This window comes from Mya arenaria, chromosome 9, assembly GCF_026914265.1.
Source record: "Mya arenaria isolate MELC-2E11 chromosome 9, ASM2691426v1".
In the NCBI taxonomy this organism is placed as follows: domain Eukaryota; kingdom Metazoa; phylum Mollusca; class Bivalvia; order Myida; family Myidae; genus Mya; species Mya arenaria.
Window position 1 is genome coordinate 51221452 of NC_069130.1, and position 16357 is coordinate 51237808.

Genomic DNA, 16357 nt, shown 5'->3' on the forward strand with positions numbered 1-16357 from the left:
TTAAACAAATCATCTGTACGAATGCATCATCTGTTGCATGCTTTAGCACCTTCGGTTCTCCATTTACTTTACTGTGATGAACTGTTGATATACTTAATGAAGATGAAAAGAGCTCGATATGTTATAACACACAAGCGGACATAAGTCCCTACTATTTAATATGACATAAGGTTGTCATGTGACACCACAGCTTACTGTGGCTGGACATTAAATGACGACTCCAGAAGAAGTTGGAGCATCCTGAGTGTGCATCATTTTACCCGTGCTCAGGATCTGCCTGACAGTCAGGTATATTATCAAAGTCTCGGTTTCATGAAGAGTTGTCAGATATTTTTACCTAAATTCTGTGATCATATATTTAGATCTAACAACTTAAACACATTGGAGGGGTGTGATAGTTATCAGTCAAACTATAAGAATGATGCAAATTATATAATCATAATCGACAAATACGTTGATTTTAAATCATATAAATTCGTGTCAAGTTTGTAAAGTGTTGAGTCACCTGCAGTTTGCAGGGGTTGATTTTAAATTAATTCAAATTTATGAAATAGTGAAAATTTCAGGACAATTTAATTTTAAGGGTTGTCGTATTCCTATTAATAGTAAGATTAATACCGATTGGATGAGGTGTTGTTGTCAAAATTTGGATACAAAGATATGTTAATTGGTGATTTGTTAGAATTTGGTTTCCAATACTTATGTGGAAAACTATAGAAACAAGCTCAGTGGAACATAGACCCGGTTTATTGGCACTTGGTAAACGCCAAAGACATAGAATACACACAAAAAAATCACAAACAAGAAACATGGCAGAACAGCACAAAACTCCACAAAAGCACAGTACATACATACTATATATAAAACTAGGCATGTTTATCAAGGATTGCTAGATACCGCCTTGGAACGGTCAGTAAAATGTAAATTTACTGGGGGTTTAAACCAGTTTACGTGCACAAACCTCACTCTTATCCCAACAATCCTAAATAAAGAAAAAACGTAAAAGGTAAATCGTATCGAAGTGTGCATTAACTGGAGAAGACTTAATAATAGAACAATAATAATAAACTAATAGGTAAACACAAATGATTAGAGATCACAACTCTATCTGCAGACGGAGGAATACAATTCAGAGCAACTGATGCAAAAACTTTTCAAGATACGATGCAGTCAATGTTTGAAACTATGAGCATCACACACAGTCTGTCTCATGAAACAAAAGGTTTAAAACTGTGTGATCACAGAGTTTCATAATCAAAAGCATCATTGTACTAAAACTGGAAACAAATAAAGAAAACATTATTAAAAATTAAAGCGACATATATTAGCTAATATTTGCTTCCAAATGATTACCTATGTAAAATAATTTGAAGAAAATGACGTCAACTGCCAAAACACTCCGAGTTACCAAAATAAGGTTTCAAAGATATTATGAATTCGCAAAATGTTCATAAAATCAAAGGACTGAAAGCTTAATTATGTAAGGATGCTATATTCAACCCTATATTTGTTTCAGGAATTCATCTTCAAAAAACTAGAAGGCAAGTGTTCTTCAAAGTATTGCCTTTATATCCACGGTTTAAATAAAATCCAAGTAATTCATTGAGTCTATCTGCCCAACTACCTTCTGGAAACATTTTAATAATACGAATTTTCTTCAACACATCACCGTAAAAATCGGGATGAGCAATGCTATTAGCAATCAGCGATTTAAGACTACTATTGTACTTTGATATAAGATTATAATGACCATTAACCAACTTTGAGAAAGTTTTCCATAATTTATAATATTTGAAACCCTGTTTTAGAAGATTTTCCGTCATAAGTTTACGGCGAGAGCGGATTTTTTTACATCTGTACATATTCTAGCAAATCTTATCAACCGTGCAATAAAAAACTATATGATCGCGAACTGGGAGCATCTCCATCTAAAGAAGGGTAATTACTTATTTTAAAATTAAAATCATCACGTTTATCGTAAAGATTGATACTCAATATGTATACTTTACTTCGAATTGCAGATCTATATATAATAGGATTTACATGTAATGAGCACAATATGACTATAATGAAGGATCCTTAGAACTATATAATTAACGGGCTGAAGAATTTCAGGTGCATGTAACAAATTATTTGAGTAAAAAATTGGGATGTAATGCGGTGATGGACCCTTGTAAAAACAATCCGTTTAGTTCGAACTTATTATTTTTTCCGCAGTTCCCAAACAGACAGTTGAAAATAGAAAATTCATTTTGAATTTGAGTAGTAGTAAATCAATGCGGTAAACGATTTTGTTCCAAAAGACTGGTTTCTATGAGAATCAGTTTCTTTGATATTTTCTAGAATACCTGATTTTGTTGGGTGGTGGTTACAAAAGGTCAAGGGTCCTAAATGTATGAAAAGGATTTGTCCAGGGATTATTGACAGATAGGCATATGTCAATCAAATATGAACTTGGGTATATATATTTGGAAAAACATAACTTTTGCGATACTGTTTTGTCTATTGATGTCTGTGAATAGTTGATCGAAATCAGACACGATATTAAGTGCAGATAGTTGTTTGTCTGGCTGTGGAGGATTCTTTAATGGCACATACTTACATTCAATTTTTCCAAACGTAGCTGAGAATAAGAAATTACACATAGCAGGTTTTAAAATGCTAGCATTAGTAGTAGGACTTCATTCGTGTGATAAGAACTTTAAGAACTCTAAAATTGAAGTAGTATGTGATAATATGTCAGTGTTTATAGCATTGATTTCATACAAGGCGATGTGTCCCGTTTCACAGGACTGTTCGAGAGAAATTTGTTTTATAGCCTGTGAAAATGAGTTTGAAATTAAAGTTGAGTCTGTATCATCAGGAGAAAATATAATTGCTAATGATTTATCTAGATATGAGTTGGATCATATATATGAGGTGGAACTCTTCCAGGCGACTGGGAATACTTCATTGAATTATTGTGCAGTGTCAGAACAAGAATTTGATTTTTTTGGAATTCATGGAAGTATTTTGTTAGGTGTACATAGCTATAAAAGGGTAGTTGTGAATTGATGGGATAATTCTGGATTTTACTTTCAGAACAGTGTTTGGAGGAATTAAAGAGTGACGTAAGGATTACTCAAAGAAGAGCATATAATATAGGCCCGTGAAGGAATTTAAGAATTGAAATTCATTCTTTTTTGTTATTTTGTATATATTTTAGATTTAGTTTTCTTCCGGTGTCGACTGAAACTTTGCAAGTATACATTCAGTTTTTTGGGTTTTTACTCAGATGGGTCAATATTAAATTGTGTTAGTGTGGTAAAATCTTTACATTTAATTCCGGCTTATAAGGTAGATCATGTTAACAATCTCCTTTTCAATTCATCTTAATATGGATTAGCTTAGCAAAAACTGCATTAGTGAACAGCGCTTAATCTTTTTCCAAATCGATTCTCATCCAGTTATTTGAAGTTTTTGGCATGTCAAAAACTGATGACTTGGTGTACTGGTGTATTTTTGTTCGCTATTTGTGGTCTTGCCATGAAATAAAATTTTGTTTCAACTTTAAAAAAAAGATGTCAATAATTCATTGTAGTATTAACTGAAGATATACTGTTCTCAGAAAATGGCTTTTTCGCTAATTTTAAAGACTATTCAATTAGAAAACGAATTTAAGTGATTCCTATAACTGCAACAAAGGAATCACTTTTATGCACAGTAAAGGCTTTTAAAAATATGATACATCATTTAAATAAACCCGTCTTAGTCAGCCTTTATTTTACTAGGGTCGGTTTAACATAAGTGCTTTTTATTTGTCTTAACGAAGGAAATAAGTGAAATAGGTTAAGAAGCTTTTTCTACATATTCATTTAGATGAGGACTGGCTTACAGACATTATACAAGTTATGGGTGATTGGCATTCGGACGCGTATAAATCATATTGAGAGCATTCCGTAATTGACAAAGTAAAAACTTCTAGATTAAATTAACATGGATTAAAGGAAGCAAAAAAAAGAAAAGTAAAATTTTGTCTTTAATTGATATATTATTGTATTTTTTTATTTATTTGCAGGATTCGAACAAGCAGCCTTTCGATAACATATTACTTTGTATGTTGGTAAACAGTTTGTTTGATTTGTTCTTTTGATTTTGAGTTTTGGCAGGTTTTGTTTTTGTTGCGCATGCAACTGACTGATGTGTGTTGTTTTGTAAAGTTAGTTTGTGTGTGACTATTCTGTGTTTTTGTATGCTTTTGTTTTGCCTTTTTGGGGCTTGAATGGGCTGTGTTCTAGTATTTTATATGCTTTATTGAATATTTGACTACATTATTTTTTTAATTTTGCAACTTGATGAACATGTGTTCGTGTTAATTATTTACGTGTTTGTTTTACCTTTTATTGAATGAGATAAAGATTTATTGTCTAAAGGTCATCTTCTGTGGTGTGAGCAAAACAATAATTAGATTACCTTAGCTGGAAATCTTTTTCCGATCAAAATATGAAGAACTATATTGCCCAATGACCTCAAACTTTGTAGGCAGGTTGGTCACAACTAGGAGATACAATTTATCGCTTGAGAGGTCAGTGGGTCAAAGGTCAACGTCGTTGTGACCGTAAGTTTATAATGCGCAGTTTCCGATCAATGATTGAAAACGCTTAGACCTAGAGACGTCGAACTTGGTAAAGGTCCCTTCAACATGACCAGCACCCTAACTTTTTTGACATCAGTTGGTCAAAATCCAAGGTCGTGGTGACCTTGAGCTAAAAGTCTGAATGTGTTCAATTAATGTAGAATGCTTGTATCGAGGTATGTCACACTTGGTATGATGGTGAACTGCATCTGCTTCCTTTTAGTCATGTTACAAAACATTCGCAGCGTCTTTAAGTCTTTGCATCAAAGTTAGTCTTGTTCAAAGTTTGAAAAGTGTTGAATTTGATGAAAATATTAATAATAAAATTAGATGTCAAGAGTGTATAAAGATGTAAAGGAAAGGCTTATAGAAATAATGAACCTACAGAATGTTATATAGTCTATAGTTGTTTTTGCCTTATATTGATAAGTAATGATAATTGAAAGTAGTGTATTTCGATCTTTATTTTGTATAATATGTTCCTACTTCGGTGCCTATGATTTATTGTTTAGTAGCGAAATTGTTACACCTCCAATCACTTGTGAGCGTTATGGCCATTTAACTCACACTTCCAGGAAAGTTACAGCTGACCGCTATTGCCACATTTGGTCATTACACGATTCATCACTTAAACAGTGTTGCGTATACACCATCCATTAAGGAATTAACTTCTTTAGCGTCAGCAGTTGACAGTACTGACAAGTATGTGTCAGTAAAATCCCGAGAGTAAAATGTATATGTTCTTATAGTTGTTGTTGAATTATTCTCCATTCGGAAACATGTTTTTGATCTTGGTAGCAAATGTTTTGGCAAGATGCCAACATCCGTGGCATTTTCAAAGATCAAACGCACCATTTTGTCTTCTCATTGGTGAAATAAAAGCTTCTAGGTATTATTCCCTGGAAACTCTGATGCCGCTTATTTTTTAACTTTAAATCGGAATATAATTTTGCACATAACTACATGAATCCAGAATATTATTTGAAAGACAAATTGTAATTTGAAATATATCATTTATAAAATACTTTTCGTATTTTTTTATATAATTCGTTTTCCATTTCGAAGAATATTACCCAGCAACTATATACTTTTGTATTGTTTTATTATAATGTCATAGCGTTTTCCTCCTAAATTGTTCAACGATACGTTCATCAGTATACAAAAATGAAGACATACCTATAAACCTTGTTAATGCGACGTCTCGTTGATGTCTTTGAATGATGGCTTGAATCCTTCGCTTACAGGTGATTTTGCTATCCGGTCGTTGAGTACTTGACGCTGATTTATCTATTTCTATGTTTTTTTTCGTTTCTCTAAAAAAAATTTAGTAGATACGTGCACTGAAGAAGCTTATATATTTTAAATTAGTAATTATTTAAGGATTAAAATTCGACATGTTGCATTTTATTGGGGAATGGTATGCAATGGGGCTGTTCAAAATGGGTGGAGTCCGAAGGATAAATGCAACATGTCGAATTGTAACACTTATATTTACATTTATTTAAATCTACATTTCAGCTAAAATTAATTGATTATTCAAGAGCATTTTCTCTTTTTTCTTTCTCTCGTTATTCTCAACGGTGGGTAAATTAGAAAAGCTATCGGAACCTAATTTTATACAATAAATGCACAGATAAAATAGTTCCTTATTTATATGTTTATTTTCTTTTCAAGGTCAAGAATATTATAAAAACATATTATTACATAAAACGTGTGTTTTCGGTCCGTTATCGTGGTGTATTAAAACGCAAAAACGATAAAAAACTTCACGTGCCGTTAATGCCCGTTTTTTGTTTTACATATGCGCTATCAGGGCCCGCATCATAACAATGAAGGCTGAGCGACCTGGTTTCTGACCGAAGGTTGGTCAACGATGCAAACTTTTGCACAAAAACATATTTTAGCATATATAGTGTAGCTGCATACAAATACCAAAACATGAAATAAACCACATATAACTTACATATTTTCTGCTGAGTTGTAATTTTCTGGCAAGCTGATGTGTTTACAAAATAGATTTTTTCTGCATTTGTTTTGACTATTAAAAGCTCTAAATTATGTTTAAAACGACTAACTCCTTCGAACGTTATTTCTGTCGATTTTATTCAGAACATACGACTTATATCGACATGATTCCATTACGTCGTATGCAATGAAAAAATAAATTTTAAATATTGTTTTCTTTGATGCTAAAGATGCTGTACATTTTATCAAGATTATGTTTAAAAAAAATTCAGGCTTAAATTAGTTATCAAAACAAATAATGGTTAATGTAGGACTGTATAGGTAATTAATTGATTACCCAATAGGTATTGTGTGTAAATAATCCCAGAAATCCAGTCAATTTTCGAAAAAAAAAACACTTTCAAAACGAATGAACACTGCAAAAATGGCGTCGACACAAAATGCAGCTGCCGAGTTATGTTGCGGCCCGAATCGAGCTCAATGTAAAACTTTTTCATTGACATCACTCATGACGTCATACAAGCACCCGTTATAGAGGTTATTTTGAACTAACTGTTTTTGCATTTTCGTGACATTTAACAGCCTTTTTAAACACAAACGTTTCTTCAACTGTTCCATCCATTATGAAATTATCACATTAAAAATCAAATTATCGTTGCTTATTTTGTTTTAACTGCTTTACTGCAGATTACAGTTTTGCATGTTGCCAATAATTTTACTGCGATTTCATTGAAAAAAATAGTTCCGTAGTAAATATTCCCCGCCCTTTGGTATTATTGCGCCCAATGACAGGACAGAAGTATCGAACAAACGCACGCGATATCGATGGGAAATGCCATTGCACTTTATACAGAAATAAAGTGCCATCGTGAAGGAATGAAGTATGAATGTAAATATTGATAAATGATGGCAAAAGTGTGAGGTAATGGTCATGCTTACTGATTAAAGCCCGCAGTAGACTCGAGTTCATTGAACTCTCGTATCATTGACCGTTCCAAGGCGGTAATTCCATCATTTAAAGGAAACGTTATAATGATGGGGGAATGGTGTGTTTGTGCTTTAGGTTTGTTTTAGTGTTTGCATTTGTGTATATAATGTTAATATGTTTAAGTCTAAAGTCATTTGGGCCCTTACCTTGTGCCCCTTAACATTTTTTATATATTTGACTATTTGGCTTTACTCAGTATTTTAAATTGTTTATTGGCATTCTTACATTAATCAGTTGATATTCACGCCTCACGCGTTGTGCGAAATCAATCTGGCATAGTATAGGGGATCTGGATGTGCAAATTAGCCAAATAAGGACCGTTTTCGGCATCGCTAAGACATAAATTGCACGTTTCCGGTCGGAACTATAATCCACCACAAAAACGAATTGATATTTGTTTAATGAAAAAGATACCTTTACCAGATATAAATATAATGCTTTAAGTCTCCAATTGGTCGGGGTACAGACTTTTTTTAAATCATTAAAACATGAAGTTGGTTAGTTTATTCTTTGGGACGTCATCTTAGAAACATCTTCAGTCCCTTTGTCTCCACGCGTTTCTCTGCGGTACAGGTTCTTGTCTAGGAGTTCTAAATTGTAGGTGAAAATAATGGACTTGTTCAGTGTGATTGATCTTCATCTACAGCTACCAGTCAGGGGAGCTCGTTTTATCCGGCACAGTACTGGTGCTTAGCAACTTAGGTATGTAGACCTCGTATCAAAGATGTTTTTCAAAGGAAATATTATGAATGCAGAAATGGAATGATAATACAAACTGATGGATGTAGATATCGTGTCAGTTTTTACCTGACTGTCATGTGTGTAAATTGTTACACAAGGGCTATATATGTTTGTATGATGATGCCAAAGAAACTTTATTGATAGGAAAATATTGATAATTATAATTTGTGTAAACGTTTTCTCAAAATTCTGCATTCTACCCGGACATAAAACGTTAATTTCGCTTATTTGAAGTTTAGTTACATAACTTAGCTTTGGTGGTGTATTATTTATTACACAATTGTTAGCATATACACCCTAAGAGGTTTCATACCATGCGAAGGCGAAGCTAATAACAGTGTAACGATTATATCCCAATGTGTACCTTTAATTAGTTATACATACCTATTGTTTTTTTCTGCTAGACTTACAAATCATCATTTTTTTGTTTCTCTATTCCTAAAATACATAGAAAAGATTCGGTTTGGTTTCACACTGCTTGTAACCATCTAGACATTTGCCCAGACCTGAGCAGGTGCTTGAGACGTAGTATACCACCATAACCGGATCTCATGATAACGTGGCGGCTGTACATTAGCATCGTAATTCATCCATAATTTAGTGATGTATTTTGCAGTCAGTACACGTGTCTAAATAGTTGTTTAAGGGAAACTACCGCATAAGCCGATGTTAGCAAGGGTTACAAGTGTCGCAGTTATAATAAGGGTGAAAGAACATTTTAGATCATGTGCATGAATTGTTCCTTTATAGCTGTATGTGTCTGGATTCGCAATTCACCGGTTTATGGCCATCATGATTCGGTAATTATGTACTTAAATCAGAACGTGTAGCGTTTCTAATACTAGGATTTTAACAACTCTCATTGGGGGTTTTCGGATATTTTTATCTACGGTCCGCAGTATTTTAAAATATATCGATAGCTAACAGCGTGGTCGTGCTGTATCAAGCTTAATTCTGTAGAATTTCGAAATAGAACATTAAATTAGTTGGTGTAATTATAAGACCCTCTGAATCTGCCCCGTTCGATTCAGTCGGTACCGCAATGTAAAGTCACTTGATATTTGGCGCGAAAGTACATTAGATCTGTTTCGGTAATAGCGAATAGTCGCGTAACTGTGTGAAAACGTGATTTGTTATGGTTTCAATTTGAAATAATTTTCTTTTCTCTAGAAGAAACAAAAAACAAGAAGATAATTCCTACATAACAGGTAGGTGTAAAATTGTTGTTAAAAATATTACGTATTTAAGAGAGGCTTGAACATCAACATTCAAGATGAATTGCTTTCACGATATGGAATTGAGGTTTTATATCCGTTTTGGTTAATCGGCAATAACAATATTAAACCACCCATATACATATTAAATGCACATCACTATTCTAATTTGTAGGAAATAAATCTGAATGTTCCATATCCCTTCGTTTTTACTCGTTATTTCGCCTTGATATATGAACATACATTCATTCTTGTATGTGATATGACCGATTTCAAATTGTTTTAAACGGTTCCATATGGTTTTTGTCTAAATGTTTATACGTCTTAATATTTTGTATTATTCCTAGATGTAAATGTTGTCCAGATTTGTCGAATTTATTACTATGTGTGAGATTTTTCCCTGGGAAAATATGTATTCATACATCTTGTAAATAAAAGACTTAGTTTCAATATTTCTATTAAAATGTTCAGTGATGAGTTTAGCTCATATTTGTATATAAGCCATCGTTTCATTGAAGTCCCTCTTTCTGTCTGTGAGTTAATTTATTAGTAGATATTATATGTACATTTATCACAAACACAAATTGTGCTGACTGTCTAATATATTTGACATGTTAATTCGCTAAAATCAATGACTGTTTCCATGGTATTTGTTTTGTTTTTTTTTAAGTAAAAAAATAACGTTTTATTTTTAAATTTGAAATTATCAATTTTCCCTCGAAATATAAACCTACGGCCTGAGTCAGAGTTTTAAATTTGATTCATAAAAAGTAAATAACCTAGCGTCATTAACATTGTTCTGTTTGATTACATATATACTTAGGATTAATATCCGACAAGTCATATATAATAAATACAACATTTTCTCACATCAATGCTTTTGGGGTTGCTTGTTTCATACCTTTTCGGTTGTGGGCCCTCATGTGTTACCTTTTTTTCGAAACTAGTCAAATGACTGTAATAGTTTAATGCTGCTAAGTCAGTGATGTAATTAAACAAATATACTTAAGAATCTTATATTGTGTTCATAAATGTTGCAGACAAACCAACTACCTATATGATATCAGACAAAACGTATCTTTATAAAACGTTTTCCTGTAGTTTTGTCTGGTAAGATATAGTAACTGTTATCTCCACTAGAGTTTAGAGTTCACATAATGACGTACTTCTTGGGAACAGATTATAGATCTTGCAATATTTGTGATGTATGTCAAATAACACATTTTGGATACTAGTCACATAACATGTGGTTCGAATATGTGGTTACCAAAATATATCAATATCAGTAATAAAAAGCGTTCAAACAAAAAGCCTAATTTTCGGATATATCATTGTATTGCCTGTTATTAAATAAACTGTGTATGTATATACCAATAATTTTTAAGAGCCCCTGTCATTTTGAATGATTGCATGTCTCCGTTGTTGAAGACTTTCTTATTTTAAAGCATCATTATATCAGATGACATGCATTTTAAGATATAAATAAGCATTGGTCTTAACCTTTTAAAAAAAATAACCTTAATAGCGTAACGTAGCGTAACATAGATATACGAATTTAATGAACTCGAGGCTAGTATGTCCGTGTATACTATATTAGTTCCATAAATTCAAATATTATACCTTACATAAATGTGCCCTTCTTTGTATATATAAAGTCGATCGGTCCGTATATCACTGTATTCAAATAAAAATCCAGTTTTATGACGTCAGCGGTCCATATCATATTTTTGGCCAGTCCGGACCTAGCAAAAAATGTAATATGGACCGGTGACTTCATACCTCTGGTAAGTGCGGCTTGCTATTTTCACAACGGCGAAAAAAGTCGCAAGTAAACATTATTAGCTTTGTTCAATAAGACACATCTAAAGCGCCTAAAAATATTGAATAGTAAAATAAAATGTTCGGTATAATAAAATAAATATTTACACACCACTTCGAGCCATATGGCATTATAAGGACCGGCCAGTCAGCCCCCGAAGGTGAATGGACATCGGCTAGCGCCTCGGTCCATATACACCTTCGGTGGCTCACTGGCCGGTCCTTATAATGTCATATGACCCTCAGTGGTATTCAAGTATTGACGATGGTTCACTTAATTTTCTGATAAATTGTTTAAGATATATCCCTCTATCGGTATTTCTGGAATTCATCTAAATATATTCAAATAGAAATGTGACTAGTATATGAAACCACCCTATTACATCGATAGTTAAATCCTTTCAAGGAGTGCTTCAATAAAGAAAAAAAATCTTATCCTTTCAAATATTCCTAGGAGACAAAGCATTGACGCAAGTTTAACCGCTAACACAAATGTCACTCTGTTGAAACCATGCGATTGTCTTGTCTCTCTATTTAAACTACCATCGATAACCTTAAAAATTGAGCGGAACTTTTGAATTGCTTTGCAACAGTGTGAAAGCATTCCTCCATTACTTTCTATTGACAATGTTCAGATCAGACAAATTCTGTGACGGTTAGGGAATTAAAATGCACTTGGCTACCTCTGAAAGCTCACGAAACAACTTGGTTTGCTCGTCAAGAAAAAATCGACCTGAAATTTAGAATGCAGAACATTAAAATTCAAAGGCATTGAAACAAAATGCAAAACACATAATGCATTCATGAAATATTAAGTTAATATTAAAAAAAAACTTTGAACAAAATCAACAACATACAACGAAGAAAAGGAGCGATACTACTGCACAGAAACAAATGTTGAATCGTGATACTGAAATTTACAATAAGTAAGCAGTGCACTATCATCGTTGACGAACTCGGTCAAGTAACAACGCCTATTTGAGTTTGAGGATAAACTATTACTGATTGTAGACATTACCGATCTACAGTGAGGAGTTAATAGTAGACTTTATCTGGCAGCTGACCTTCCTTACACAATTTGTTATGAGTACACTGCAATGATGGGTACAAAAATCGGTATAAATGTACTTTATTTAGCGTGATGAATGACGGAAAGTAACATGTGCGAAGAAAATTTTAAATGGCATCGTTTGAAAAAAAGAAAGTATTTCTGTTTGATTATCGTATTGCACTTATCGTGTCAGACTTTGATAAGGACCTTTTTAGCTAAGTACTAGTTTTGAATAATGGCCCACGGAACTGCAACGTTTTTTAAATCAATCAGTTGCTATGGCAACTATATTCAACGATTGAAGAGCGAAAACCATGTTGTGGTTTCAATATAAATTGTGTATACATTTCCGAATAAAGCGGGGACTTTTTTCAATTTAAAGCATTTGTATGCATTTCCTTTTAGCCTTACTAGCCCAGCCACATTTGCGTAATGTCTATTGCAACTTTTTTACCTCTTGGGCTAAGGTCAATATGCAAGTTGTTGTTGCACGTTTTTGCTGTTATAATAAAAATACGAATGTGTTTGAACTTATATAGTAAAACTGTCTTCTCTTAAACCACGTTGTCTAAGAAGTTTAATTGTAAGAAGCTCATGCGTTGGTCTATTTAAAAGTTGTGTACTGGCTCCATCTCGGAGGTTTCTTGTTTTCCATCAAATTATATAGTAACTGTCTTTCGAAAACAGCAAGGCCAAGAGTTTTATCTTTGTGAATCTGTATGCAGCCTCATTGAGTGGCTTTTTACCAATATTTTTTAGACTTAAATGGTAAAATCTTTGAAAATCTCGGAAATCGGAAGGCCCTTACCCGTGATATTTGGTGGCTGGCCTCATGTAGTGGAGAGCTACTTCCTACATTCACAGCATTTAATAATTTACATAGCAACCGATGATTTTCCAGAATATTAAAATGAGTGTATGTCCATTCATTTCTGGAAAACAACACAATTAAAATTGTTTTTAAAGCTATTTTGTGTAAGTTATAATATTATTGGTATGTAATAAATGTTATTTATTTTCTGTTTGTTTCATATTCTTCTTATGCATGTTTGTACTTTATAAAATGCATAGCATTAACATAAAATGAGCAGAACGAATTATTTGTATAGTTTCTAATACATATTATATGATACTCACAATAATTTTCACTTGCATAGTGCAGTGAAATATGCTTTTTATCTCTATTTATTGATGAAATCATTATTCTACTTGCGTTTTCAAATTAAACAATTCTGTCACTCCTAATATGTCTCACGTGATGTTATTAATAATAATTAAAACCGGTAGAAGCAGCGCCTTAGTTCATACTATTTTAACACATGTTTTAACATGCATTTGTCTCCCTTCAACATATATGTATGATACAAACGCAAAATACAGCAATCAAAACGAGTGCAAATTATACACAAGAATACATTGTTAGTTTTTTTTAAATACTTTAAGATTAAGACATTTGCAAAGTATGGTACAACATTTAGTTTTTCTACAATATATGGTTAAAAGCTAAGGAATTAATAGTCATAAACGGCATGTAATGTATATATAAAATAAGAATATTAAAACTTCGTAGTCAATTGTTTGATGATAATTAGTATCACAATATTCCAAACAAACTGGGGGGCCCGAAAAGCTAGTCAAATAAGTACGGACTGGTAAAGACGAATGAGGGAGGAATGGTAGGAAATAGAAAAATAAAATCCCGTCTTATAGTCACTTGGTGTATTCAGAGACGGTGGGGATTTTCGGACTTCTCTTAATCTAACGTATGACGAGTTTCGTTTTCAAGATATACGAGTTGACATGTTTAATTGTAGTGTTTTTGACGTGAAGTGAAGTGTCTTTTTACTCTGAAAAGTTAAAGTTATGTTTGCAAAATAGAATGGAAATGACGATAAATAGAGATATGTATCCCCGATCACGCTGCAACTGCACATCGGGCTCACAACTGTAATTTTAGGAGGTCATCTAGTAAACAGATTTAGCGAATGCGAAGGCAACTATATTTCGTTGAGGTATCTTTAAATCAATAATAGTTGTGTAAAGGTACAACTGGGTTGTTTAAGGTCAGAGTGTTCAAGAAGGAAGACATTGAAAACACATCGGGCAGAAAGTACTGTGAATTGAAGATAATATTACGAGTAGTCCAGCAGGTATTTATATATCCGATAGAGCATTTAATTCAAGTATGAATTTGAAACTTTTTTGCATATTTTCGCGGTTCTTCTAGTAAATAAAAATCATTTACAAGATTCCATTAAAGTCGAGTTTTCCTTGCCGAAATGGGTTATTAAAGAAAGAAATAAAGGTTATTATAGCTTAGCAGCGATTTTTTTATCCATACCAGATCTGCCCCAAGCCTTCCTTGTTTAAGAACACGAATGACATTTCCTGGCTTGATTGATTGCACGAAAGGAAGGACATCGTGCAAAATAAAAGTCCATATTATTTTGAAAAAGGAAATAGTAATTCAGCATGAAAATTATCTTTACTTGCTCTATCATCTGTGCGCCTTGTTTTGCGTTGAAAAAGTTTTTTTTTTAAGTTTGCAGTCGTCGGTTGTCTGAATGTGCTGTTCCTGTACTACCGACGCAAGTTTTTTAAAGTTTCCTTGTATATTATTTTAGCGTATCGAGTGATGTGTTACATTTCTTACTAACGATACTATATGTGCTGTTAAATTGCTGATATATACACGTATATGCGTCGATGTTATTATTTTTATGAAAGAAACCGCCCATTCAGAATAATACATGATGTTACGAAGGCCGTTAATATCACTGTCTGCGTATTTCCTTATTTGACGTTTAATATAAGATTAAGCATCTTTGTTGGACACTGAAAACGAATTGCCTTTTCCAAAAAGAAGGCTTTGTCAATCAACGCTTTTGAAATAACGTCATGTGAACAAGCTTAGTATTTGTTTACTATTGATACTAAGCTTGTTTCTGTCGTTTTTCATATCACTATTGAGATGTTTTATGATATCAATAGCCTTCTGCATACTTTAAGTTAGATTTTACTTTGCTGAAATAAAATTAACCTCGGTTTACGATTAATATTTAATAAGAAAATCGTAATATCTTTGTGTCTAATACATCAATGTCTTCATAAGTGTTTATGTAAGGTTGCAATTCCTGCTTAAAAATAAATGTATCTGTCCTCGCTTTCTGTTCCAACGAGATGATTCTTACGCGTTTCAACATACGCGGTATCTGGGAATTAACTACAAAGACATGCCCATTAGGTTTGAGCCTTAAATGTAACTAAGATCATGTTCAAACCCACCATTTCAAACAATCATTACATTAGGGAAACACGAGAGACAAATATTTCCACAAGGCAACATATTACAAAAATTAACACGTTAACGCGTTAAATTTAGATTTAAACTACCTTGTCTGCTCACAGTTTGGCTGATAAGGTAATGTATCTGCAGCTTCGTTGCCCTAGTACGTGCTGTGATGTAGTGGCACACTTATATATATTCCCGCTGCTGAAAAAGCAAGCTCGCTTTCTTGTTATTTTTGTGTTGTTTCGTGCATTACATATTTGATTTATGCAATCGTATTGAATTACAATTAATGTCCGTGATGAACACACTTAGAGCATGCTAAATACGAATTGCGTCGTAAGTGATCTCTTCTTAACACAATTCAAGTATATATACGTTGGGTGTCTATTAGCCTTAAGGGTTTAAATAAGTAAAAAAATGGGCGTGTTCATGTAATTTCCATTGTATTACAATGAAGGTAAAAGTACTTATATCTTTTAAATATAACTCACGACAACTTGAGTAGAAAGGCTTTGCAGTACTTGTCAGCGTTTGATTATTTTTAGTTTATTATCATTGCGTTTCGTTGCATCTCATAAAACAACAATTCAGCAGATATTTTCCCAATAGATCAGAGGCCATTGTCTCGGTGCTTCATTGTCTATGCTTGTCTCACGGGACAGGGACTGTTTGT